Genomic DNA, 26,220 nt, shown 5'->3' with positions numbered 1-26,220 from the left:
CCCTGAGTTGCGCGTTGTTCTAGAAGAACTGCAGAGTGACGCGAAACAGGCTTGATAGTCGGCAACTGCATTGCGGGCATCCTGCCTGCTCGATTTCCGAGGCTCAGTTTCTGATTAGGGCAGGTTCGCATAAATGCGCCTCTATAAAGCTGCGGCTATTAGTAAGTAACCGGAACCAAGACGAGGTTTGGATTGCAAAAGTCGTCGCTTAGTGTGCCTCTGGAGAGATAAATTTTCTCAGATTGGAACAGACTTGACGCGAGACACAATACGTTTGACCTTTTATTTTTTCTTCGTTTACCTGCGTTCTTCGAAAGCTTCTACAATCTTAGTTATATGAGACCCGTTATTTGTTTTCTCCCCCATCGTCCCCCAACAATGGACACGAATTACAGCAAATGATTGAGGACCTTAACCGAGAAATTGTAAGAGTGGGATTGAAGATTAATATGCAGAAAACAAAGATAATGTTAAATAGCCTGGCAAGGGAACAAGAATTCAGGATCGCCAGTCAGCCTCTAGAGTCTGTAAAGGAGTACGTTTATCTAGGTCAATTACAGAAGAATAAAATTGGGTTGGAGTGAATACGGCAGGCATTGCCAAATCGAGACTGGGAGCTTACCATTGTCGTTGAAAAGAAAAGTGCACAATCATTGCATTCTACCGGTGCTAACATATGGGGCAGGAACTGCGAGGTTAACAAAGAAGCTCGAGAACAAGTTAAGGACCGCACAAAGAACGATGGAACGAAAAATGTTAGGCCTAACGTGAAGAGACAGGAAGAGAGCGGTGTGGATCAGATAGCAAACGGGGATAGCCGATATTCTAGTTGACATTAGGCGGAAAAAATGGAGCTGGGTAGGCCATGTAATGCGCAGGACGGATAACTGGTGGACCATTAGAGTTACAGAATGGATACCAAGAGAAGGGAAGCGCAGTCTAGGACGGCAGCAAACTAGGTGAGGTGATGAAGTTATGAAATTTGCAGGCGCAAGCTGGAATCAGCTAGCGCAAAACAGGGGTAATTGGAGATCACAGGGAGAGGCCTTCGTCCTGCAGTGGACATAAATATAGGCTGATGATGATGACTTGTTTTCTGTATTCACTTGTGAAACTTTGATGAGGCCGGAAAGTTGAGGCTTATGAGGTCCGGAGGTGAAAGCTCGAATAGTGACCCAAATACGATTATACGGTAATAGAATAATATATATTATTAACGCGGAGTATTTAATGAGATCTGTATTGCGGAAAAATCACGACAGGGAGTATTGTGACTGTTCGTAAGAGTGGTGGACAATTGCGCTGTGTACCACGTTACTCTTGTCACTATCTGCGTGGCGAACTAACTAAAAATTTGAACTAAACACTTAACTGTTCAACGGTAAAGGCGCTGTCAAACACATTATTCTCTTCTATTTTGTATAGCTACGCTCCCGATAGCATATTCACGAACCAAAATTACAAAGTAAACGAGTGAGAAGAAAGGGAACCGAGGGCCCGATCTTTATTAATCATATCATAAGAAGCCAACAAACCATGACACCAAGGACAACATAGGGGAAATTACTTGCACTTACTAATTGAATTAAAGAAATGATGAATTAATGAAAATGAAAAGGATGAAAAAAACAACTGGCCGAAAGTGGGCAACGAACCCACGTCTTCGCATTACTCGTGCGATGTTCTCACCATTGAGCTACCGCGGCGCCGTTTTCCCATACACTTTCTGGGGTATTTATGTCTTACAACTAGACTTAACCCTGGGAGTGTTAGCCAGCGTAAACGAGAGAATGCATAGGGACCGAATTCAAAGAAAGACGCTGGACAAGGCACATTTGGAAAAATATATACATGCGTTTCACCAAACTTGTTTACATATTACCTCACTCGAATTGCTCTAGAGCACGTGGCCTCCTGTATCTACTCACCTGGCTTCAATCGCCCAGACGCCGATGCCTCATCAGCTGTAGTGCCTCCTTTACCAAAATGGCAAAGACCATGTAACTGCGCTATCTATCAGTGCGACAAACGACAGAAATACAGCTTTGCTTGTGCTGCGGCGTACAAAGACAGTGTCTATCCTTCGCTGCGATATAATGGGCAGTTACCCCTCTGTCTGAAAGGAGTGCCAAGGGACGCTAGCCGCGGCGTGTTGTTCGAGGTTCCCGACTTCGCTGACTAAGTTGCACTTTGTGCAGCTTGGTAGTGTTTGCGTTCTTTGCGGTGATGCTTTTGTGCGCTCTGGCCTTTCTCGTATCTAATTTTTCCACTCAAAAGCGCAGGACAAGTACTCAGTATTTCCTTTCTCATTTTGCGAGCGGCTTTCCGGTTATCCCGTTGGCCATCTCCTTGCAGGACAAGCTGAAGCTATGAGCAGCTGCCTTAAAAACATCGATAATCTTTATGTGAATTTTTCAGTATTGGGATGAATACTGTTTTTTTTATGAATGGTTATATAGAATGATGAGGTTATTAGTAACTTTTCCGGCCATCTGAGGGCGTCGGCTGTTATTCTGACTCACAATGCGCATTTCTGAAAGAGCAGACACCCTTGTAGCATCAATGATGTCGAGTTGGAAAGCTCAGTATAAGCTTTCTTTTTGGAGGTTAACGAAACAAACCTGCAGTTACGTATAGCAGGCGGCAGGTATTTTGAGCCGCGATGCGAAGCTTCTGGCTGTGCGTACGCATGCTTCCGAGCTTTGATTCAGTTCGTGTGTATTCCATCCTCATCTCGTCTCGTTCACACGCACGTGAGCCGTTATGGTCATTCCGCTCATGGCGGTGCTAAAGGGCACTTGACACGTCGTACTGCTACGCCGTGCTCGCTCCTCATATTTCGGTCCTCTTCAGCAGTTTGATCACGATGGAGCAGGCGCAAAGAAGCGCTCGCCGGCCGCCGCACGCCGGAGGCGGCCGCGTGAATCGGAAAGCGTACGTGCACCGAATTGCCCCGGCAGACTCGCAGACACCTGCGTTTGCAGCTGGACATTTACACCCGGCATAGTAGGACGGGTTTTGCTCTTCACGGTAAACATTAGAGCAAGACTGAAGATGTAGAAAAAAAGAAGAAGAAAATAGAAAAAACTGGGGGAAAGGTAGCCTTTCACTTATTGCATCTTTTTTCTTTCTTCTCTTTTCTCTCTCTCGTTCAAGCGCTCAGCAAACGAAGGCGAAAGTTTCTGTGCTTCCGCATGAAAGACCACTTCACGACGGAGGCGACGAGCACGAACAACGGCGCCTTTTCGGCGGATGAGTTCTCTCTTTTTGATGTAGAGCTTTCTCGGACGCGAAGCGCGGTCATAGTTCATTTAGACGACGTCCGGCAATTGCTGAGTCAGGTCCCATCGGCAGACTTTATCAAGCCGAAATTGGTGCCCCGACATATCTGACGCGTTATTTCTGACGCGCAATTATGGTGCTAAATTTTTTGGCGCGCTCATATTTTTATTCCTACATTTTGAAGTGTAAATATATATTTTTTTCTCTCCTTAACGCATGAAAGAATCAACGGGGAGAAACTCAGTCAGTAGAGCTGCACGCACAAGATATATGTTTGTATTGTAGGCGACCAAAAAAAAAAAAAAAAAAAACACACAGAATGACATAAGTTAGCAAGCACACAGAGGCGCGAAGTACAGCTGCACGTTATCACGGTTTCACCGGTATGGGTTCACAATATACACCACAACGTGTTTGTGGTGTATATTGTGATATTTGTGTATATTTTGTGTATATTTGTGGCGCACGGCTACGACTCACCTCTCCGTTGAGAAAGGCGAGAAGGCAACGGCACATAGCATGCGCATGTCAGTCAAGTAGTTACAGGGCAATTTGCAGTGTCTCCTAGAGGATGCGCGTGTCGATTCATCTAATACCCTAGATTCGCTTTATTTGAATTAAAAAAAAACAATAATATAAAGAAGAAAAATATGCGTTATTTCACTGGTAAAGAGATCGAATGTCCAGACTCCTTGTCTGTCATGCCTTCTTCCCACACCACGTTCCACACCAATTCTCCCTCCTCGACGCGTTGTTGTTCGTTCGTGGCTACGCAAGAACGTTACGTGACCCCACGTCCTCATTCCCAGCTTCATTTCACAGTTTCAAACAGTATAATGTTGTAACTGTATGCGTGCGTCAACAAAGCGAGAGTATATGCGCCTACATACTATATGCGTCGTCTATCGATACCGCGAAATTCAAAGCCGGAGGTGGACGATATCGGCCAAGGCGGCCCTACCGACATTGCTCTGCGCAGAATGGCGTTTTCCAGCACGCATCTCGCTCCATTCTAGGTGCATGCGCCCCTCATCAGGCGAGGGGCGCATGCACCTGGAATGGAAATGAATAAGAACGAGTGCATCTTGCTGGCTACTCAAGTCGGCCCTATTGGTCGCACAACGCCTGCCTAGAGTAGCCTTTTTCACGCAGCACTGTAATAAACCCACGCACGAACGCGAAAATGTGTGGCAGATGCATAGCGCGAGGCATTGCGCTCAGATGTGCCACAGCAGACAGGCAGTGCCCTTCTGAGTGTCGTGCCTGTTTTGTTTGCCGTTACTCATCCTGTACTGTGCCCTTCACCTTTAATCACCCTTGTTACCAGTCGAGAAGTCCCACCAAAGTGCTAACGCGGAGTTATTACGGTGTTCATAAACGAAGAAAGAAGACCAACAAAAATATAAATAGTGGAATGAAGGAAATGCAGATAGCTTGATACTTAACTCTTACTCCCAAAAAATCTACTTCATTACAGAGGCTGTGATCGAGCGCGAAATGTCATTCTGACCAAAAATTTCCACAGTAAGATTGCACACAAAAAGCTACCTCTGTAATTAAACAAGCTGCAGCACACACATTAAAAAAGAAAGAAAGAAAGAAAAGGCGCGTGCGTCATCACTTTGCACTTTATCTCACGAGAGCACGGGCGCGCGCAAAGCATACAGTGGCAACCAGTGAATACATTCGGGTCCTCTGGCTCCTAACGAGGCACCACGCTTTTCTAATTAATGGCGTGATAACTTTCATTGGATTTGTCGGCGCAGCTAAGCATGCAAGGAGATTTACATAAAGCCGAACGCACAGGCCACGGTCCTACGTTGCCAGTGCACCGAAAGAAACGGTAAGCAGTCGTTCTCTGTCCGTTTATTAATCGCGATCATACAGCATTAAGCCCGCATAGCGTTGCGGCTTTGTTCCAGCTCTCCGCTGGGAGCGGAGGGAAGAGAGGGTTTAAGGGGGCGTTGTGCGCGGCGGCCGGGCACCGAGAGAACGCGGTCGGGTAATGAGCGCGTTCGGGCGGACAATACTCTAGTGCATGCGCCAACTACAGCAGTGCTTACGAAATATAAGAGAGAGAACGATGCTCTGCCCGTGTCTGGTGGATCGTGTGTAAGCCGCTTGGGAGCGCACTGTGCAAGCCCCCCCCCCCCCCCCCCCCCCCCCCAGTAACCTTCAGAGTGACGGAGAGATTGCACGCTGCAGATGGAATAGATCGTGACGCTGGAGTATACCACGAGAAGCTCCTATAGAAGAAGAGAAAGGTGTACATCATTAACCGTGTTGGAGTGGCATCAGTAGCGTTCGCTTCCTCTTTCTCTCACTCAGCCGCCGCGGAATCCATGCTACGTCCCTCATGCATCGCAGAAAACACGGAGAAAAAAAAATTAAAGGGGTGGGAGGAAGCAAAGGGATTGAAAAAGCAAGGGAGAACCGAGAGGTAAGGGAAGAGCGCGGTGTGTTTACGAAAGGCTCCACTGTGTAGTGCTCGCATAAACAAAGAAGAAAAATAAGAAAGGAGCGCCAGAATATCTTTCCGTGGCCATTCCGACTGCCGCGAGGACGGAAAGCAAGCGTTACGAGGCGGGCGAGGCGTCCTATGCGACGGGCGTAGCGTTCAACGCATGCATATGCGAGGCGGCTCGCTCTCTCTGCCTGAACATCACGCGGCCCAACGCCTGCCGTTCGCGTACGCGAGAAGCGAGAGCCGGCGGTAATGGTGAGTCGAGCGCGAGCCAACGAGCAGCACCAACAGCAGCAGAGGCAACAGCAGCAACGACAGCAAGAGCTTGCCGGCCAGGCATGCGAGAGTAGATGGAAGGGGGGGAAGAAAAAGGCTTTTGCGGAGCCCGCTGAACGTAGTACGTGAATCCCCCGTAGAAATCAATTGGCCGACCGTCTTTCCTGCCGCCGCCGCCGCCGGTAACGAGTCCGCTCCGGCGCATACATATTCATTGCAAGCATTGGCCCAAGCCCGAGCGCTCCCAAGGCGGTAGAGGCGCGCGTGGCGACGACCGCGCACGTTCCGACGCTCACCGCTGGAGCGAGAGGAGCCGGGGGCTTTACATACCGGGGCGAGATTGAGCTGTCGTCCCGTAGCTCGCGGCACCATATCTATGCTCACGCTTGCCCGCGTCGCGGTCCAGCCGCGGTGCGTTGAGCATTGCCCAAGGTGAATGCAGAGAGAGAAGCAGGTATATGGGGGTGCGACAGCGCGCAAAAGGAAACAAGGGATCGTCGCCGTTTCGGCTCCTCCAAACGCCGATTCAATGCCGGCCTTCTTGGGTGAGAGGCGGAACGAGACGGTACCTGAATGCCGGATTATTCGAGGGTGTTTGCGCGCTTGGTTGTGTTCCCGGGCTATACGGCTAGCAGTATAGCGCACCCAGGATCTCTGCCAGAGGGGGTTAAATTTTTGTGTGTGTGTGGGGGGACAAGCACTTGCATAATATGCAATTTCCTTGCTTAGCCAGAGGAATCCAACAGCAATAAAATGCCTAATAATTATAATGACACCAAGGATGATGACGTGTTTATTTCCTTCAGCGTTTTACTGAAAGTAATTTAAGAGTGAATGAATAAATACGAGACAGTGACAGAGTGTTTTTGTTAAGCAGGAAAATTCGACCTCAGGCCACCTCCTGAATTGATTGAAATGACAATGTGAACAGAGCGCTGAAGGTACACGTTAGACAGGTGGGGCTGAGCGCGTGGGGGAGGGATTAACTCGCCTAAGGGGGGGGGGGGGTTACAACACCCGAACATACCCCCCCCCCCCCCCCCCCCTCGCTTCGCCACTGACGGCTAACGTTAAACTTCCGTCTTTGATTTTGTCTTCTACGTGCAACGGAAATAAATCGCAGCATAGAATTTTCGCGCGACGTCCCATTCTGTGTCCATTCTATCGCAGAGTAAAATGGCCGCCTATAGCCGGAGATAAACAAGATATCTAATCCGACGAAGTGGGCAGGAATTGGGTACATGCGAGACTAGTTCCCAAAACTGCCACAACGGCGGGTGGCCCCACCGTAACTGAAGGGAGAAGAACGAAAAAAAAAAGCTCGTGGACAAAGTTAGGTACCGGTACTGACTCGTGGTTCTACCTATTAGAGATCAACTGGAACATTCTGGTGAAATACCAGGAGCGTGTCACAAAGCGCGCAGGTTTTCAGGACATTTGAATATTTTATAACACAGCCTATGATACTGCTGCGTTGTAAAATATTCAAATGTCCTGAAAATCTGTGCGCTTTGCGGCACGTAACTGGTATTTCACCACACTGTTCCAGTTGATCTCTAATATGTAGAACCACGAGTCAGTTCCGGTACCTAACTTTGTCCACGAGCTTTTTTTTTTTCTGTTCTCCATTCATGTGACGGTGGGGCGCGCGGCCGCCACCGAGAGATGGTGCGACGTGTACCTGTCCCGAACTCCTGGGGATAGAGCCCTTTTACTTCTTTCTGCCTGCCAGTATAATTAGCTTGACCATAAAAGACGGGAAAGGCCACATGAAGTATGTTCGTATTTTTTTCACGCACATGAGTGAGACCGCTTAGTTCGATTTTTGTTTTGCATAAACTTATGCCCTTTCCCTCTTAAAAGAAAATAAAGAAAGAAAGTAGCATTAACAGTGTGATAATGGCAGACAAATTACCTTATTTGACGACGCGACAGAGGCGATGGGAAATGGCTCCAACGCAACAGCCCCCCCGCCCCCCCCCCCTTTTTTTACCTTATTATTTAAAATCAGAACTTTAGAGAGAGAGAGATAAATGAAAAAAAAACTGTTTGGCTTTGTCGCACGCTCAATGGATCCATTAATGCTAATTCCTTGCCTTTAGAGTAGCCTCATCACTGGCTGGCGCGATACCCGCTGCGGATAAAGAAGAAACACCGCAACAAGTAGGAGGAGAGGAAGCTTTACGCATTGCTTTCGTGCCTTGCACCGTGTCACACACAGCCGCCCCTCCACCGCAGCATATGAAGCATTCCTTTCTTTCCTATAGGCTGTTCTTGCAACTGCGCAAAGGCGCGCAATCGCGTGTGCACACTTTTTTTTATACAGCAAGTACAATAATAAAAGGACGTCTTTATGGCATGCCTTTAGCAGATGCCTCGTACAAAATGATAGGTGTCTGTCTGAACGACTCACTGTTATTCGTTCTAACAAACCATGAATTCAGTGGATGAAAGCTTGAGGCGCTGACTGTTTCTTCTTGATGTAGAAATGATAGATGATGCAAAAGTTTGCGAGAACAATGCAAAAGTTACTTGGACAGTGCTCACTGAGTCATCTGCAGCAAAAGGCAAACACAGTATTAAAATACGTTTTCCTTGTTAGATGCTAATGTCTGTTAGAGCTATTGTTGTTAGATTAGCGTCTCTAATAAGTGCTTCCGTACACCTATGCATCATGCGACGCACTTATGCTTTTAACTGTGGACTGACCTTGAACTGAGGGGCTGTGTTCGGACCTTACATCCCTGTTAGCACGTGTAAAGCTCTGCACCAACGGCACAGACTAGGAAGTGTGCTCGTATAGAGCATTTCGGTAGCGGCCGCGGACAGAATTTAGATGTCGAGTCAACTCTTCCGTTGCGGTATCGTTATCTTGATAGCGATTATTTTCATTCTAACTTTTTATTTATTTATTTACTATTTTTTCTATTGTCATTAAATTACTCCTTTATTTCATGCTGTAGAACATACCGACATTGAGTAGCCGAGTATACTCTCTACGTCACACTCTGCACAGAAAATTATTATTATTTATTATTATTTGATTTGAAAACATATACACAGGAAAGAGAAAGCAAGGAGCAAGGCTAGCAACTGCCAGCAGAAGGGGCACAACGCCTGCCTACTCTTCAGAAAGGAGGAGACAAACATAGAAGATAGGAAGTAGGGGAGGAAGGAGGAAAGAAAGAGCGAGATGACAAATCTCAAAGAATAAAGTACAACATACAGTAGGGCCTGCAGGTCAAGCTACTAAAGAATGTAAAATAAAAGTATTAGTCGCTGGGTTACAAACGTGCCCCTAGCAACTAATATTATGTCTAACAGAACAACACACAACGAGAGGCCTTCAGCATGCTAATCCAGATGGTTAAGAATGACTGGATGTGGGATAGTTACTCTTGTAATTCTATCCGGGGCAAGTCTGTGCAAGAAAAAAAACAAATAAAAAACGAAACAGGTGTGAACGACGACGTTGTGTGAATATAGTTTCAGTCGCAGCGCGCAGGTCGACATTTATTTTATCTACCAAGTACTAACAAACTAGCCGATAACCAATGCTATACCACGTGCTGTACCGGGCCTGATCAACGCCATTTCCATAGCACTAGGCGTTTCCGCTCAGCGCCGCGAGATTAAATAGTTCATTGACCGACAGGCTACACGATGAAACGGGGGCATGCACCGAGAAGGGGCGCTTATCGCGTACGTGATTTTGTTACGCCAGGCTGGCAATGAAAAAGTCCGTCGACTTACGTGACCCGCTGCTCTAAGTGTTCATGCCTCGCGATTATCTAGCAGCTGCTGGCTCAACTGAGCACGTTCGCTATGGACAACGCAGATGTATATTGGGATGAAAGCAAATACGCAACTGTGCTGGCCGGAGGAGTTGCAGTGCCGCGTGTCCGCACGCAGTGGGCAATTACTTCCCCTTATATCGCAAATCTTCAGCAAGATAACCGCTGCCAAAATGAAACAAGCTACTAGCCTAAGCCTGACAAACATCCAGTATGGCTGGGCCCGGCACAGTCCAGAGTGGCAACCCCGAATCATCGTGTTGCACCGACGAAGCGCGAGGGTGACGGCCACAGAGAGAATGGTCCTCACGCGAACATAAAAGGGGCCGCGACGGACAGTTAAAGGTTCGGCCCTGCCCCGACCAAATCCCGCGTGCATGCCGGCTCCGGGAATCGGGCAGAAGCCTCACCAGCGGCTGGCGCAAATGCTCGGGTCGCGACTGTGCCCGCGACAGCTGTTAACGACGCCATAAAAACGGCCGTCCACGACTTTGCAAGGCTTCTCGATCTCATACCGGGAGGACAGCAGGCCTCTGGCGCACAGCAAACGCGCGTGCCAAGAGAATGGCACGGGGCTGGACAGCAACACGTAGAGCGGAGTTGTCAATGACAGTTGTGCTGCTGTGTGTAGACGGCGAGGGAAGTGCGCGCGTGCCGGACGGCGTGAGGAAGGCTGTCGTGATAAAGTAGCGGTTGGCCGACTGTTGTGTTGGTTACTTGTTTTCTTTCCTTTTGTTTTCAATTTAAGCCGCAGCACTCAGCGAAATATTTTCTAAACCACATTCCTTTCTTTAAAAGGAAACTGCGAACCGCGAGGCATTGTGCGATGAGCTCTGACGGCATACAAGAGGCAATAAGAGGACGCGAAGAGGCGCCATGCAGGAGAATGTGGCAGAGTAATGGCAGCGCGCGCCATTACAACGACAATGTGAAGCCCGTACCGCAGGCTGCGTTGCCCATTAAAAAAAAGAATAGCGCACAATCTGACTATGTTGTGTCAAGGAGGGCGTGCTTTCGTTTCGTGTGGTCTTCCCAGGCAGCCAGAAAGAGCACAATGACAGAGAAACATCTGTTACTTATCCTTAACCTTAAAATGTGCGCATGATGTCCACTCTTTACATATCGCTGCTGACAATGCGCTTTAGGAAGTTGATTGCTTGGTTCTTTGACAAAATGAGATCGATAACGTGATCTGAATGTTGCTGTCAGCGTGTACCCATATGACGGATGCAGTACAACATGAAAAATTTATTCAGTGCTTGCTCTTATAGCTCCATTGTGAACACTGCAAGAGGCCAAGGCTATCGCGACGCCAAGTACACGATTCAGCAGCAAGGCTGCGATAGTAAGCTTCGCGTCACTTTTTCCGAATTTTTGTTATCCTGACCTTCAAGTCCTACCCCCGGAGTTGCTCTAGAATTCGACTACGAGACTCGACTGTCGTCTGTAGTGTTCCTGTTCTGTCTGCGTGTGCATTCTCTTTTTTCCCTTCTTTCTTTCTCTTCAAGTAGGTGGGCGTCGCGCCCTTTTCAGGATACAGTTGATAGCCTGCTTCCATTTCTGTGTTATGCTGTGTTTCTAAAAAAAAAAAAATACGCTGAATTTGACGTTGTCTTGTCGGGAACTCGCCACACAACAAACGTTCTTGGGATTTTCCACAAATGCCATTGGTGCATCTCTGACGCGCACACAAGTGTTATGTGCATCTCTTTCAATCGTCAAGCACTGAAAGTGACTTAAACCACAGTGAGGGACGTGCTTGTAAATTAAAGGTCATATCCAAGAAAAGCGTTAGGACATAAAAATGTTACCAGACGAGGATTCTTAATACCCATGCAAACTTCGAGTGCTTTTACAATGGCCGCAGAATCTTTTTAGTAGTTCAAAATGACTTTCTGCAAGACTCGGTACAGTGAAGCACGTGATGACGACTTCAAATCAAATCAAATCAGTTTATTATTATTATTACATCGTATGTTAATGACAGCATATAAAAATACAGACGAGGGTCCCAAAGTACAAGACTGCGCTGATGAGCGTAGAAAGCTACGCGAGTAAATGTGTAGGAAGTTTATCAGGAATTCTGCCTAAAAAATAAATAATATAAAAAAAAAAAAAGAAAGAAAGAAAGAAGAAAGAAAACCAGCATCTTGTTTCACGAGAAAACAAAATGCAGCCGTAGCTCAGTTGTACGCGCAGCACGCATAGGCCAAATTATCACATGTTATTTAATGTAAATGAAGCATTGCTTAAACGCTGACACCTGTTTCCATTGAGCTTTCATCAAGTGAAGCTTTTACGACATCTTGTCACGCTGTCCTGTCAGATGGGCAAGAGAGAGAGATAGACGCAGACATTTTTCATGATTGAAAAGCGCACAAGTAAAAGTTTCTCTATTAATTCGCGATGCATTTCATTAAGTTGGCTTTCACATTCAATTACTGCGCAAATTCAAGGCATACCGTACAAGAAGACTTCTTGATTCTCTTTTCTTGTGTTGTGTTCCTTTCTGGCATTCGCGCAATAATTTGATCTGATCAAGACGTTCTACCTAAGATCAGTCTTATTTCGTTCCAAGCAAGTCACTGCGAAATGCTTGTATCGCTGACAGAATTAAACAGATGACAAATAGAAAAAGAAAAACAAGGAACTGAACCTGACAACACGATGTTACTCTCACGTTCTCGAGTGCGACGCTCATTCCATCAGCTACATGCATCCTAGCTCAGTGTTACACCACCTAGGGCCTTGTTTTTTTTTTTTTTCTAAACGGGAGGAGAGAAAGAGAGGCGGCGAAATTCGCAGTAGGCTGCGGCTTTTTCCAGATACCAGTATCATGATTACTGCCTAGCATTGCACCCGTGCGCCTAACCAAACACTCAGGCTCTTCTTGGCCCCCCTACCCCGTCTTTGTGCGCTCTTGTTAGTTTAGACGGTTTAGAGCCCGTCTTGAATTCGTGAGGTAGCGGGCTCCATTCTGGCGGCGAAGAATGCACATTTCGATTATTTTCAAAACAGCAACACACCCGATGTGCCTTGCGGCTTCGCTTTGGAACATTGACACACACGCGCTATGCGTTGCGTAGCCGGTGCAGTCGGCCTTAGCAGCCAAGAAAAATATACAAATACCGTCGCTACTACTCGTTTGGCATGTCGGCAACCAAGAGCTGCAATTATCGAAAGTGTACGCGAGGGAATTCACTTCGTCGTTCCAGGCATCGGTCGCTTATGGAAAGCGGACTAATGGTTCTTCCTGCGCAGTGCAGGCTTACGTTGTAAATGAGTATTTTGTGGAACGAGCATTCCCAGAACCACCTCTGATCTTCTCTCCGGGTTCATTCTTTTACCGTGGTGTTGGAAGCAAAAGAGAATTTGTGGTTCGCGCAAAAAAAAAAAAAAAAGGTTCATTTCATGTCCTATTCACGCGATTTATTTTTTTCTGTCGCGAATACTTGCCTTGGCACACGCTGAAGTATTCAAACGCACAAAGTCGTTGAGACACCTTCACGGTCACGCGCATACCGCTCTATTTTCACGCAAGCTTAGAGAAGGTGCTTTATCAAGCTTTAAATGTCCGTCGTCCTAGTCTTTGAAAGCAAGTATTTTCACTCACGCGCGATATTGTTCCCATTTAAGCCTGGTTCGGGTTTACACCATGGAGTCTTTTATGGCACGCAGCTTACGCCGATTGCTTTACACCAAAGGCAGGGTAAAGCGAGCCCAGTTGTCGGGATTCCTTTCCTGATTGTACCTTCCCCCATCAAGGCAGGAAGATGAGTCTACCGTTACCGCCTGCAGTAAATATGCATGGATTCATGCCCGTATAGTGCGCAATGCAGAAATCCTCGCTACAAATTCAGGCAATCTGTTTCCCGACATTGGCGATGGAAGATGGCTTTGCGGGAAGCTTACCTCGACCTCGTTCCCAGCACAAATAGAGTAGGATGCAGCAACTGCATGTGGCGCTAAAGTTTGTATAAGAATCGTTAAAGTGGGCTTCTGAGTGCGAGTCAATTTCAGACATTCCTAACGGTCTGGCTGATTTTTTTTTTCAAGTTAGGCACACGCGCTGTTTTTTTTTTTTTTTGCAAACTTCGATGATGGAGTGAGCTTTCTTCAGTACAATTTTCACTACTTAGAGTTGTGTAAACAGGTTAAAAAAAATACGCCGCATCCAACGTCCTTGCTGGAGCTTTCTTGAAATCCCTCAATTAAGATATATTGAAAGTGACACAAGATGCTTGTCAATTATGCAGATTCAACGCACATGTTGGATTGTACGTGAGGCGAAACATCGTTCAGCGGTTAATTAAATGCTATATAACAGAATTCGATGCGTACAACCTTATTCATTTTGTTGCAATGCAATATGTAATCTAATGTGATGTTTATTTTGCTGCACCACACAGGTCCCAAGTTTAATGTTATGTAATGCTGATGTTTATGGCACTCGACCGTTCACAAGCTATTCTGAAATGCAAACAGCAGTTCATGCGGATGCACATTGTGAGACGCCGATGCAGAAGTGTCATGAGGATGGGGATGTACGTTTGATGTTTGTAGAGGGAAGAACGGTGAGAAGAGGAATAAATGCGAGTAGCGAAAGCATAATGGGGATAGGGAAAGCATAATGCGTGAGCATGAAAAAAAAAAAAAAAAAAACTGCTGTCAGTCAGTTCACACACATGCACTCGGCATTAGCTAATTGAAGATATACGTGTTAATTACCTTTATGCAGCAACCTAAACTATGTGCGGCACTTCCCGCGATTGCGTAAGAAAAAAAAAAAAAAACAGGGGGACACGCAAAAAACATGTCTTCTTGCTGAACCGCTGCGAATATCCGTCGAACAAAATCAACGCCATCTGCTTAGAAGTTGTAGTAGATCACGTGGTGTAAGACGATCCCACAACACGCTGATAACTACAACCGGCACTGTCAGTCTGACGCATTATTCCGGGTCCGCTTGTCACAGGGCTACTGAACAAAACACGCGGCAAATAGTTTTTCCTTTTTTTTTCGGACTGACATTGTTTCTTCTCCACTCGTTTCTCAAAAGGGTATTATTATTATTATTATTATTATTATTATTATTATTATTATTATTATTATTATTATTATTATTATTATTATTATTATATTATTATTATTATTATTATTTGATTTGAAAACACATAGACAAGAAAGGGAAAGCGAGGAGCAAGGCTGGCAACTGCCACTGGAAGGGGCACAACGCCTGCCCTACTCTTCAGAAAGGAGGAGACAAAAATAGAAATGGATGGGTATAGCAAAGCAATCGGCAAGCAATCGGCTATTATGTTACACTGGAAAACGTTCTTGGTCGCTGCTAGCGAACCTTACTGAAAAACATCGTCATGGACGCCATGACTGACCAACCTCGCCCTCCCCCAGCGTAGGGTAGCCAACCGGACTCTTGACTGGTTAACATCCCTGCATTGCTTTTATCTTTCTCTCTCTCTCGCGCGCGTGCGCGCTTATCTAAGAATGAAGATAAAAAAAATAAATAGGGAGCCCCACCGCTAAGCTTAATTTCAGCTAGAGCAAGTGCTGGTTGGGAAGCCAGCGCAAGAAGTCTGAGCCGAACCAATCTCATCGCCTGTGCATTGCGTGACGCGTTGCATCCAGAGAAAAAGCGAGTTTACAACAAGGACAAGGCGCGCGAACAGGCGACACGCCGATACTTGACAAGTCCGCACATCAGCGACGCAGTTTTAGTTCAGGTCGCACGCTCTGTGGGGCCATACGAGTGTTTCCGGTGTCGCTGGGTGGCACTCGTCGTCGTCATCGACGAGGAGTAAGGGCGGAGGAGGGCTTTCTCGCGGGCCGCCGTGTTTCAGTCTAGTTTTGGAATAACTTGGCGAAGACCAAGAAACGGGGCGGGGAGCGACGCTGCCTGGAAAATTCAGCGCACGAAGCGCGCGTGGCACGCTCGAACGGCTACGCGACGGCGCTGTGATGCCGCGGGGCGCCTGCGGAACCTGCTGAATATTTGATGCGGCCGCGAAGACCGCGCGCGGCTCGGAAACGTGTTCCGCGTGGCCACCGGCGCCTTCTAAATCAGGGCGGTCGTGCCGCCGAAGGCAGCGCGGATAACACTGCCAAGCTTTCCCGCGCGTGGCAAGCGACGCCGCCTTCTCTTGTTTGATCCATCATCCCGAACTGAGAACTCACCTACCGAGAGGGATACGCTCCAGTGAACGGATTAATCGGCCGAGCAGATCAGCGCGAGCCCGAGACTGATGCCGGGACCAGCCGGGCGCGGTGCAGCTGTCCGAAGCAACGCCAATGGGCAGGAGTACACGAAAACGCGAAGCCACCAGACACAGGACGCGCTGAATTCGTTCGTGAGAGACTTTAGTTTTTGTTGGCTTCCTTTTTCTTTTGTAATTATGATTCAATGTTTGGGCCATTTTACCCTTTCATATCAAGGCAAGCTCTTGAGACAGCTGCTCGGGACAGGCGCCTTTGTTATATGCTGCCTGACTCACCGGCAACCGCGTTAGACGGAGAGTATAGCAGCCGCAAATAGGAAGGCGCAAAGCCACGGCTTTTTTTCGACAGGCCTCAAGCGATGCTAGGGCATCGTTTATTAGTTCATTTCTTGGCGCTTCGACATCATGAAAGAAGAATGAAGGAAATACTTGAAACGCGCAGAGTAAACGATGCCGAAAGTGGGCAACATGCAGCTCAAAGCTTCAAGAATAATGGAGTTGCTGACCTTCTGGTTTTAACCGAGAAAAGACGGAACGCATCAGCCTCTAAAAAAAAGCGATATCGTTCATGGCAAGAACCGCAAGCTTGTGGACCTCCTTGACCCAAGCGCCTATTCGGCTCCTTTCCCCAAAACGCTACGCCGTATTTCGGGCCGCCGTGCATGAACAGAAATAAAGAAAATAAAGATCAATAAACTGACATAATGCGTGCATTCAACTGTGCGCCAGTGTATAGCGTAGAGTAGCGAACCGGACGCTCGTCTGGTTGACTTTCCTACCTTTCCTCTTCGTGCATAATTCTCTCGCTCTGAAGATTCGAGCACCGTACCTTTAACCACCACCATTTTCTCCTTATGTCGCCTGAACTGTCAACAGGCTTCGTGTACGCCATTCTGTTACCCGTTCTACAGATGGGAGGGCCCGCATAAGAAAGGCGCAAAGAGGTGTCCATACTTGCTTCAAAGTTAAATTGAATTGTCGGGTTTAACATCTCGAAATCGCAAACCGGGTTATGAAGGACGCCGCAGCGAAGAACTACGGTATAAGAACTACAGTATAGCTCAGGCGTACCATAAAAAGTGTGATATCGTATGTGTATTAGGCTCCGCCATTTAAGAAGATAAATATTCATTTTATATGCTCCAGGAATTATGGGCCTTTTGAACCCTTGCTCCAATTTTTTCGTCGATAATAGTCGCCTTTCATGTTCACACAGCAACATAAACACCGACTTTTCGAATGAAATAACCCTCAACAAATACTTCTTTCTAAAAACAAATGCCGCAAAATAAGATGCCCATGAGCTCCTTGCTCAATGTAGGGACGTGGAAAATTTTTTTCTAGCCGACATATTTGTCTTCTCCCAAATCAGGCTCAAGTACAATCCGAGGTAGTGAATGGGCAATAACGAAGGCGGCGGGAAGAGTAAGAGCCAGTATATTCAGGGTAAAGGTCTCGTTTAATCAAACGCCTCGGTCTACTCGACCATGTGGAGGTGCGTTTTTCATGAGGATCAAAGTACGCAACAGGAAGGACTATGCGACAACTTAGATTTTTTCTTAGTTTTTTGTCAACAGCTGTGGCTTAGAAATGTAATACGGGGCGAAAAGAAGGACCTCGCGTGACATTGAGGAATGGAGGCGACCTGCGTGCACCGACCTACATGATCACGCCTTCGCTCAGAAAAAGAAAGAAAGAAAGAAAGAAAGAAAGAAAGAAAGAAAGAAAGAGAGAAAGAAAGAAATCTGCCTGAAACCTTTTTCCGAAGGGATTTGCGCGCGAGTGGTGGTAGCCTGGCAGAGACTTCTCGCCTCGCTCGCACGCGAGCTCTTTCGCCGCCGCAAACGGGACCTAATCTACATGAAATAGTCCAGCTGCCAGCCCAGAGCGCGCATAAAGGCAATTACGCGAACCCTTTTCATCACCTATACGGCAGCGGCAAATGGCGACCGCGGAACGGGGAGGGGGCATCGGCTACGCGCCATAAATCGTCGCCGGTGTCGCGGAGCGCGACGATGCGAGAAATCTGACGCGGTCGCGGCGCTCTCCGCGTGCCTCAGGCACGAGCGTACGGCGCGTGCTGACGCATGAATATGCGCGAAGCTCCGAGAGGGCCCATTTCTGTGGAGTGCGTGAAAATATCCTTTCGGGAACGGGCCCGCCCGCGCAAGCGCGCTCCTTCGCAGATTCCATGGGCCGCGCCGTCGCATAAGCGCCCATTCGCAGACCAAAATGAGCGGCCCAGCCACACGGAATGCTACGGCGCTTCCACATTGCGCGCTCAACGCTGTGTGCCGAGCACTGCCAAGCACTACTTGATGGGCGCAAGTTTTATATCATCCTTGGAAGAAGGAATGACACTCTCGGTGGACCCGGAGGAAAGCATTCGTTTGCGACGATGTAATGAATCCCGGCACCTTCTTTCCTTCATTATTTTTTGCTCCCCTGCTTGGAATGGGGAGAGCACGCTATGGTTCCCCAGGTAAAGGGAGCCTATAGGCACTACTTTTTTTAAGCGTCAAATCACGTGGTCCTGTTTTTTAATTCATTTCTGCATGGGCCTAAGTAGGACCTACAGAATGTGCAAATAAAGAAATAACAAAATATCTTCAGCTTCTACGAAAAAAGAATAAACAACAGAACAAAAAATAAATAAAAATAAACAAGATTCGCGCAGTGCCGAGCACGGCTAGAACGCAGTGGTTTCGACGGGTCGAGCAAGGAGAGCAAAGGAACTACCTTGAAATAATGACACGACTTCTAACTTGTATAGAATTCAAATTTAAGGAGCCACGTGAGAACACAGATAAGTTCAAGGATTGCAAAGGTACCAGTGCGGTTCTTGGCGTCAACGTACGCATTCATCGTTTCCAAAAGAAAATAGAGAGAGAGAGAGAGAGAGAGAGAGATAAATGAGATGCGAAAGGCAGGGAGGTTAACCGGAAGGTAGATATCCAGTTTGCTACCCTGCACTGGGGAAGGGGTAAGGGGAGACAGAAAGATAAATAATCATCCGGCACAGCTTCTGTGCTGTTTATTTCAATCCTGAACGTAAAAATACATGCCTCTTTTATTTTTCTCAGTTTGAGTGCGTTCAGACAGTTCAAGCATTCCAGTGTGCTAACAAAGAAGCGGCCCAGTATTCTACGGTTATGTCGTTCGTATACAATTCTCCAAGTTCGTCAGCATTTAGACAGAATGACTCCTTTGGACAGTCGCTCGACGTCACCAGTGCTTCTGGCCCTTGAGTGTGACCTGAACACTCGACGCAAAGAAGGCTGACTCCACCCTCATTAGTTATAAATGCTGCGCTTCATGAGAGAGCACCGCTTCGCCTGTGATACCAGCACGCAGCATTGCTTGCTGAACAGAGGTAGAGCTCTGCGCCGCTTCAAAGTACGCAGAATATTTTTGTGCTTAAGCTTACACGCTCCTGAACAAACGACTCTGTCATCACGCGGCCGAATTTTGCAGCGTATAGCAAGGATTTCACAATTAGTTAAGTATACGATTTAGTTAATGCATTGCAAGCTTCTGCTAATACTAAAACAAAGTTCGCTGCCCAAATGTGCGTTGCAGATGCGACGGGAGTTAGATTTCGTAGTCCCAGGCGTGCAATTGTTGCACTGCAAATGACTCTTCGTCGATAAAGAAACTTAATCTCAAAAACAACCCTGTCACATTTCCCTCTACCAGTGGCACGCGTTTGCAGAGAACGTAATCCTATTCGTTTGACGCGCGCATGATACAGATAGGACGATAAAACGGAAGCAGCTTCCATTAATGTGAACTGCAGGGGATAAAACAGGCGGCCTCTCCTGATTCACAGGTAACAAATAATGACTTCATTTTTGCTTGGAAAAGAATATGCACCAATAATTCTGGAGTGTAGTGAGCTTCAACTAGCAATAGTCGCCCCTCAGTTATCACTTCATTAGGTATACGACACCGCCTCTGCGCAAAGCTGGAGTGTAGTAATAACAGATTGTGTAGTGCACGTCAAAATTGGTACACAACATACGTGACACTTAAGCAAAAGAAATAATTATTCGCATGAATAATTACAACGACATTAAATACAGGAGAAAATTATTATAAACTACCAGACAAATGAACATGCCTATAGAGCTCACGCCTAACTTTTCCCCATGCCTATGTTTCAAGCCTCTTTAGAGGTCTTGTGACTGCATTCTATTTCCTTCAATATAAAAAAAAAGATGGTATCCGTTGTCTACTTCAATCTAAAGAGATATCCAAGAAACGGAAAAAGAATTCTAATCAGTTCTAACTGCTTTCAGACAGCTCCGGAAACATTTCGAAGCTGAAAGAAAGTGCTTGACCTAGATTTACTATTGGGTGGCCATGGTACACTGCGACTATTTGAGCTGTTATGGAAATAGGATCGTGGTCCAGTTAGCGCGCTCACTGGAACAGGCACTTAAACATTTTCAGTTTGTTTTGTTCTACGTTTACATGACTTTTGTCGACTGTGTAACGGGGTTTCATAGTGACTCCATAGAACACTGTGGACTCGGCTGTTTTGCCTGTGCATTCTATTTCCACCGGGTAAGCAACAGCCATAAAATCAGCAGACACGAGGAACAGTTCTTGTTGTTGAACATAATTTTAACCCAAAGGGCTTCTTAAGCCTAAGGCGCAATGTGCCTATTACACAACAGCCTGAACATTGCGCTCAGGATGCAGTGCGCGCTTGCCTTTGACGTTAGCGGCGCCTGCAACGGTTGCCCCGTTTAATGAGTTATCCGGGATGAGCGAGGAACGCGCCTGGCCATTCTTGCGAAACCTTGTGGAAGCGTGACAGGAGGGGAGACAAACGACGGCTTTGGAATTCAGGGGCCACCGGCCAGCGGCCAGTCACCGCTATCCGCGTTCGCGAGAATGTCCGGCAATCACTTTCGGACGAGATTCCTGACCTGCCACTTTCGCACGACATTCCTGACCTGCTGTTTGGTTCTTGCGCAATGCGCTATGGCACGTTTACGTCTAAGAAAATAAACTCTGAATGGGGGGGGGGGGTTTCGACGCCTTTGTTGCCAACAATATTGGCGCGCTACCTGATATTAAATAATCATTTCGCAATTTGTAGTTTCAGCACAGTTGTGAGTGTGAAGCAAGAGTTTCGAACTCAGCACTACAAATTATTAAAGAAAACAAAAGGGATCCTCGTCTAGTGATGACATTCGAAGTTTCGTGGTCACCGATTTTCTCCTTTAAAGGCTATAATTTGAACCTACTTGCACCCAGGCAAGAGTTAGAGCGTCTGCTAAAAGCCGATATAGAACTGGATCATCAAGACAGATGCGCATTTTCTCAGCACATTTTCTCAGTCACCTGCAACTGAATTAAGCTATTTGTGTTGATAATATAATATATATATATATATATATATATATATATATATATATATATATGTGTGTGTGTGTGTGTGTGTGTGTGTGTGTGTGTGTGTGTGTGTGTGTGTGTGTGTGCGTGCGTGCGTGCGCTATGCTGAAGAATGGTGTGACTTTATGGCTGTTGCGCTGCGGGTTACAATCGCAGCAACATCAAAAAAAAATATGTACAAGCTTGTTTCATTAGGTGGCTCAACTATGCGTAGTGCTCAGTTATTGTTAAATACCTATGCAAATGGGAATAACAACATATGTCCTAAATATCTCCTAAACAAACAGCACTCAGCTTCCCCCCAAAAAACTGGTTATATAATTATGTAGTCAGTAAGTATATAACTACTGCTCGAAAAGCAATCCCGGGACTATTAATAACGCCTACAGCGCCTACACCAAAAGCAATAAGCGCTTAGCACGGCAAGCGTGCTTTTCTGCACGACAGTGGTGTTCGCAGACGAAGGTTTCGTAAACAGCGACGGCGCTGAGTAAAGTGAGTAAACTGAAAGTGCCGAAATTTACTAAGAGTGCAGTAGTAAGGGGAACCATCTCTTTTGCACGCGGTGGGAAACGCAGTTGTGAACATGTACATATGCCGGTGAACGTAGGTGACAAAGGCAAACACGCGAAAGCGCGCTAGCGTGCGATGTCATGCTTACCATTCCTGTCATAAACACGAAACCATGGTCCTCTTCGAAACGGGGTCTGTATTCACAAAAAAATCTCTCACGCTAGAACTGTTCGTAAGACAAGCTGCAAGCCAATCGCGATGTTGGGCACGATTGCGGTCAGCTAATGACAAAAATAACTTGAATCACGTGACATTGGGGTCCTGATTCGCGCTTGCGTTGACGCCACGTTGGTCTGGCAATTTCGGCAGCACAATCTGCGACTGCATGACTAAGGCCGTGGGATATTTATGACTGACAATTAATGTCTTTGTAGGCTTTCAGTGCTCTCGTGAACTCGGTGCGCAGCAGAACGTGTTTCAAAGATGGCTGTCAACGCGGCATTTCCAGCTACTTAACCTAACCTCTTAGTAATATTTATATTTATTACTAAATGAGTAATGTTGGCATGAAAGACTGCCGTGGAAGACCTCGTAAGCGCTGCGCACAGTATTAGACACGTGGTGACAAGGTTGTTTGAAGGCAGTACTTTTGTACATCTGAAATTCTATTGGATGATGTCCGAAGTACGCCATTTAAAGTTTGTTGTTTGTCGTCGTCATTTCTACTCAAGGCAAATACCAACGCTGTTGCTTACAAAATACATTTTACGTTCCATCTATCATATGCCTGCGGCCCGAAAAGTGATAGGCCTAATGCTAACAGACAGGAAGACAGCAGAAGGATTAGTAAGTAAATGGGCGTAGGTGATATATAAATGACTTGAAGGGGAAGAAATGGAGCTGCGAAGGGTATGCGATTAACGCAGATCAGATACGTAAGCGGTGGTTTAATAGAGCAACCGAATAAGTGCCAAAAACAAAGGAACCGCCGTCGAAGGCGGCAGAGGACTAAGTGGCATGACCATGAGGTTGGGAAATTCGCAAAATAGAATGAAGTCAGCTTATGCAAAGCCGGGGTAATGGAGTTCGCTGGGAGACGCCTCCGTCCTGCAGTGGACATAGAGTAAGCTGGTAATGATGATGGTTAAATGGCTACGCACATGACGCGACTCTGAGAGGTGGCGTCGCGAACACTTCGCACCCTGCAAAAACTGCCAAGCGTCCAACTTAGCCGTTTGTGCATGTGTGCGCCTGCTCTAAGTTTTGGATTTTCCATGCAATAAAGAAAAAAAAATGCCAACAATGCAGCGGTCGGAGCTTCCGGCTCTCAAACATACCTGGATGCAGAAAACTTGATGCGAACCCCACTGGTGCCGATGAGCAAAGTGTTTTCTTCACCGCATGAACGCATGACTTGCGCTGTTATCTACTGACTTTCTCTGGGATTCAGATTTACTATGTTCGATGGTGGATTTTTTTTTTCTGAAATCGTGCATGACGGGGCGAAAAATAGTTTTATACCTAAAGGAAAAAAAAGGAACACGGGTTATGGAAACCATATTATAAAAACTGATCAACACTGCCCGAATGAGGAATGGGGGAATTCACCGGAGCGAACGTTTCCGCAAGGGAACTTTTCTTCGCTGGGACTTGTTTCCCTGACGAAGACGAGTCCCATTGCCGAATTATTGGCTCCGGAAATATCCCTCGTTGAACGGTGTTGATAATTTCAAGTCTCCATCTTACAGTGTACCTCTGTCTCATTTGGACTCATGCTGATAACTGACATTTAATAAAGTGCTGCTTGAAACATTGCAACCAGAACTCAAACGGGCTATGAAGTACACTATAGTGTGTTTTCACCATGTGATAGGATCATGGTTGATCATTTCTAAAAAATTAATTCTTGCGATGCCATGTATTAGACTCAGCGGCAAAGCATTTTCAGTGAAGCAATTCATATTAATGGTGGCAAGCACTTGCGGCATGTATTTATCGACCATGACGGAACGCAAGTTCGCAAATCCACGTGGCTTCCACGGTGGTGTCATGGAGTTTGAGTTGTAGCTAGTCGTTTAAAGATGTGCGCTTCGGAGCAACTGCACCACCTTTAGACGCTGTTCCCTCCTCTTATTTTCGTTTTTTTTAAATTTTTTTTTGTTACTGCAGAACAATGGGAAACGAAGTAGCTAAGATGTTCATTGTTCTGACTTCAAGAGAGCGTTTGAAGGAAAACAAAACCGTCATGAAGGAATGGACAACGAAATACAGTAAAACATATTTAGCCCAGAAGCCATTCGTCGTGTTCCCTATCTGACATACGTCGTTTTAATGGCATCTACACACCTCGTATGATCATTCTCAAAATGCTGGTGCGCCCTGACGACAATGGTCGCTCGGCATTGTAAGGCTACCACGCTTATGCCTGCCACGAATGCTGCCATTAGGCGAAGCTCTTTCGTTCTTTTATGTTTTCTATCTTTTCTATCTCTCCTTTCTAACTGCACTCTTGACGTTTGGTCTTACTTTACTGTGCGCCTAAGACGCGTGTTCGGACACAAGGCCCAGGAATGAACCGCAAAAGGGCCGATAACTGCCTCTCCCGAAGACACCAATTAGGCGCGTCGACTGCCGGAATCAAATTACGCTGTACACACTCGGAGGACAAACCGCCCAGGCTGCGACCACCGAGCTAATGCAAATTATCGCGTCGATGGCGACGCGAGCCCGCTGCGGTGGTGGCCACATCGTTTTAGCCTTCCGCTGTTGTATTTTTTCACTCGGTTAAATTCTTTCTCACCGTTCGCAAAAAGGCTTGACTGGCTTAGTCAGCATTATAAAAGTAAGTAAATATTTAAAAAAAAACTTCGTCAACCTCGGCACACCACCGGGCAAACTCCATTCTAACTGATTAGAACGTTGATGCAGTTGTTTTCATTGTTACGTTTTTCTTTCCTCTCTACCGATAGAAGGCACGCATGAAGGCTCGTGTGCGCGGGAAGAAAATGCTGCTGCGGCGGAACGCTCCACTTGCGTCGCATTGTATAGAAATTGGAATAGTTGCGGCATCCATTGCATGGGGCTTATCACATGGCGTACAGTTGATTTTTTTTTTCGCTAAAGTACTTCAGATTCAGGTTTGTGCCGATATAAATTATTTAAATGAAAAGTCGAGACTGGCGGAAGCGAGACTTTGCGCGCACACCGTGGGGAGTTGCCTTTACCACAGTCTTGCCGCTTTAACAATTTTTTTTTTCACACGATTATTCTTATTTTTTATCATCCACCATTCACAACCTGCCGATGCTGGTAATAAGTGGGCGGAGCACCCCTCAGAACACTGGGATAGAGTGGCGAAAAAGGAATCGCATTGTAAGAAATCGTTACATTCTCTGGCCTGTAGGGTGTATCTGACGTTTGGTCGTTGCGCGCTGATTTTACGTTCGTGTGACGCATCAATCAGCACGATGTCTTGCTTGAGCGTCAGCTATTCTCTGAAAGCATAGTGGTTTCTGTTGGCTGGTCCTGTCCTGCACTCGTAAACCCGGGACTTGAAGATAAGGCTGACGGAGCATATAGTGGAAATTTAGATTCAGCACAATATCACGCTTAACAAATGGCTGCAAAAGTTAATAGATTCAAATCGACAAACGTGGCTTAAGACAAACTTTTCATCTGAAATTCATTTCCATCGAGAACATTCAGGGTTTCGGGCCAACATTGAGCCTAATTTAGCTTGTTTCATAATTGCGGGGAAAACCCTGCTATTGAAGTTAACTTTGTCTTACACAAGTCGTAGAATTCAGTTTGTTTCTATTGTATCGTTCGTTGTTACTTTCAATAGATTTTCTGTTGAAATGCAATAATTCAATAGAATACCATAATTGGTTTTTGCAAGAAAAGTTAAACGATATTATTGTGATTCGAACAATGCCCATAAGCTGCTCAGAGTTTTAGAGTTTAGGACGCATATATAAGCTCCTTTTTAGAGCTTGAAAGCTTCGGAGGTTATATAACTTTGGGAGTGCTGATTAAGTGCTTACGTAATTAAAATGAGTCAGATGCGGGACTGGAAATTCATGCTTTTATTAGCCGAGCAAACCGACTTGCGACGCACTTTCATTGTTCTCTCCGCCATACTCCGGTTGCCTCCTTGGAGTGTTTATGAATAGCGGCGGTGGGTAGCCATGGTTACCAACTGCCGTAACGAACAACAGCATGTTCACTCGCAGAGGGCTGGTTCGTTCTCGCCACA

The 26,220-nt window shown here is 46.4% G+C and overlaps 1 protein-coding gene and 1 non-coding gene across 2 annotated transcripts in view; both read right to left on the bottom strand.

Annotated features, from left to right (window-relative positions):
* The window catches only part of LOC119459056 (complexin-like), a 111,653-nt gene that overhangs the window by 69,869 nt on the left and 15,564 nt on the right, over positions 1 to 26,220 (bottom strand). The window lies entirely within an intron of this gene.
* On the bottom strand, positions 19,867 to 20,015 carry LOC119437955 (U4 spliceosomal RNA). Its single transcript, XR_007465380.1, has one exon. It is a non-coding gene; the product is annotated as a U4 spliceosomal RNA (small nuclear RNA).

The sequence above is a fragment of the Dermacentor silvarum genome, chromosome 1, assembly GCF_013339745.2.
Source record: "Dermacentor silvarum isolate Dsil-2018 chromosome 1, BIME_Dsil_1.4, whole genome shotgun sequence".
NCBI classification, from domain to species: domain Eukaryota; kingdom Metazoa; phylum Arthropoda; class Arachnida; order Ixodida; family Ixodidae; genus Dermacentor; species Dermacentor silvarum.
This window is presented reverse-complemented; position numbering and strand designations above follow the sequence as displayed.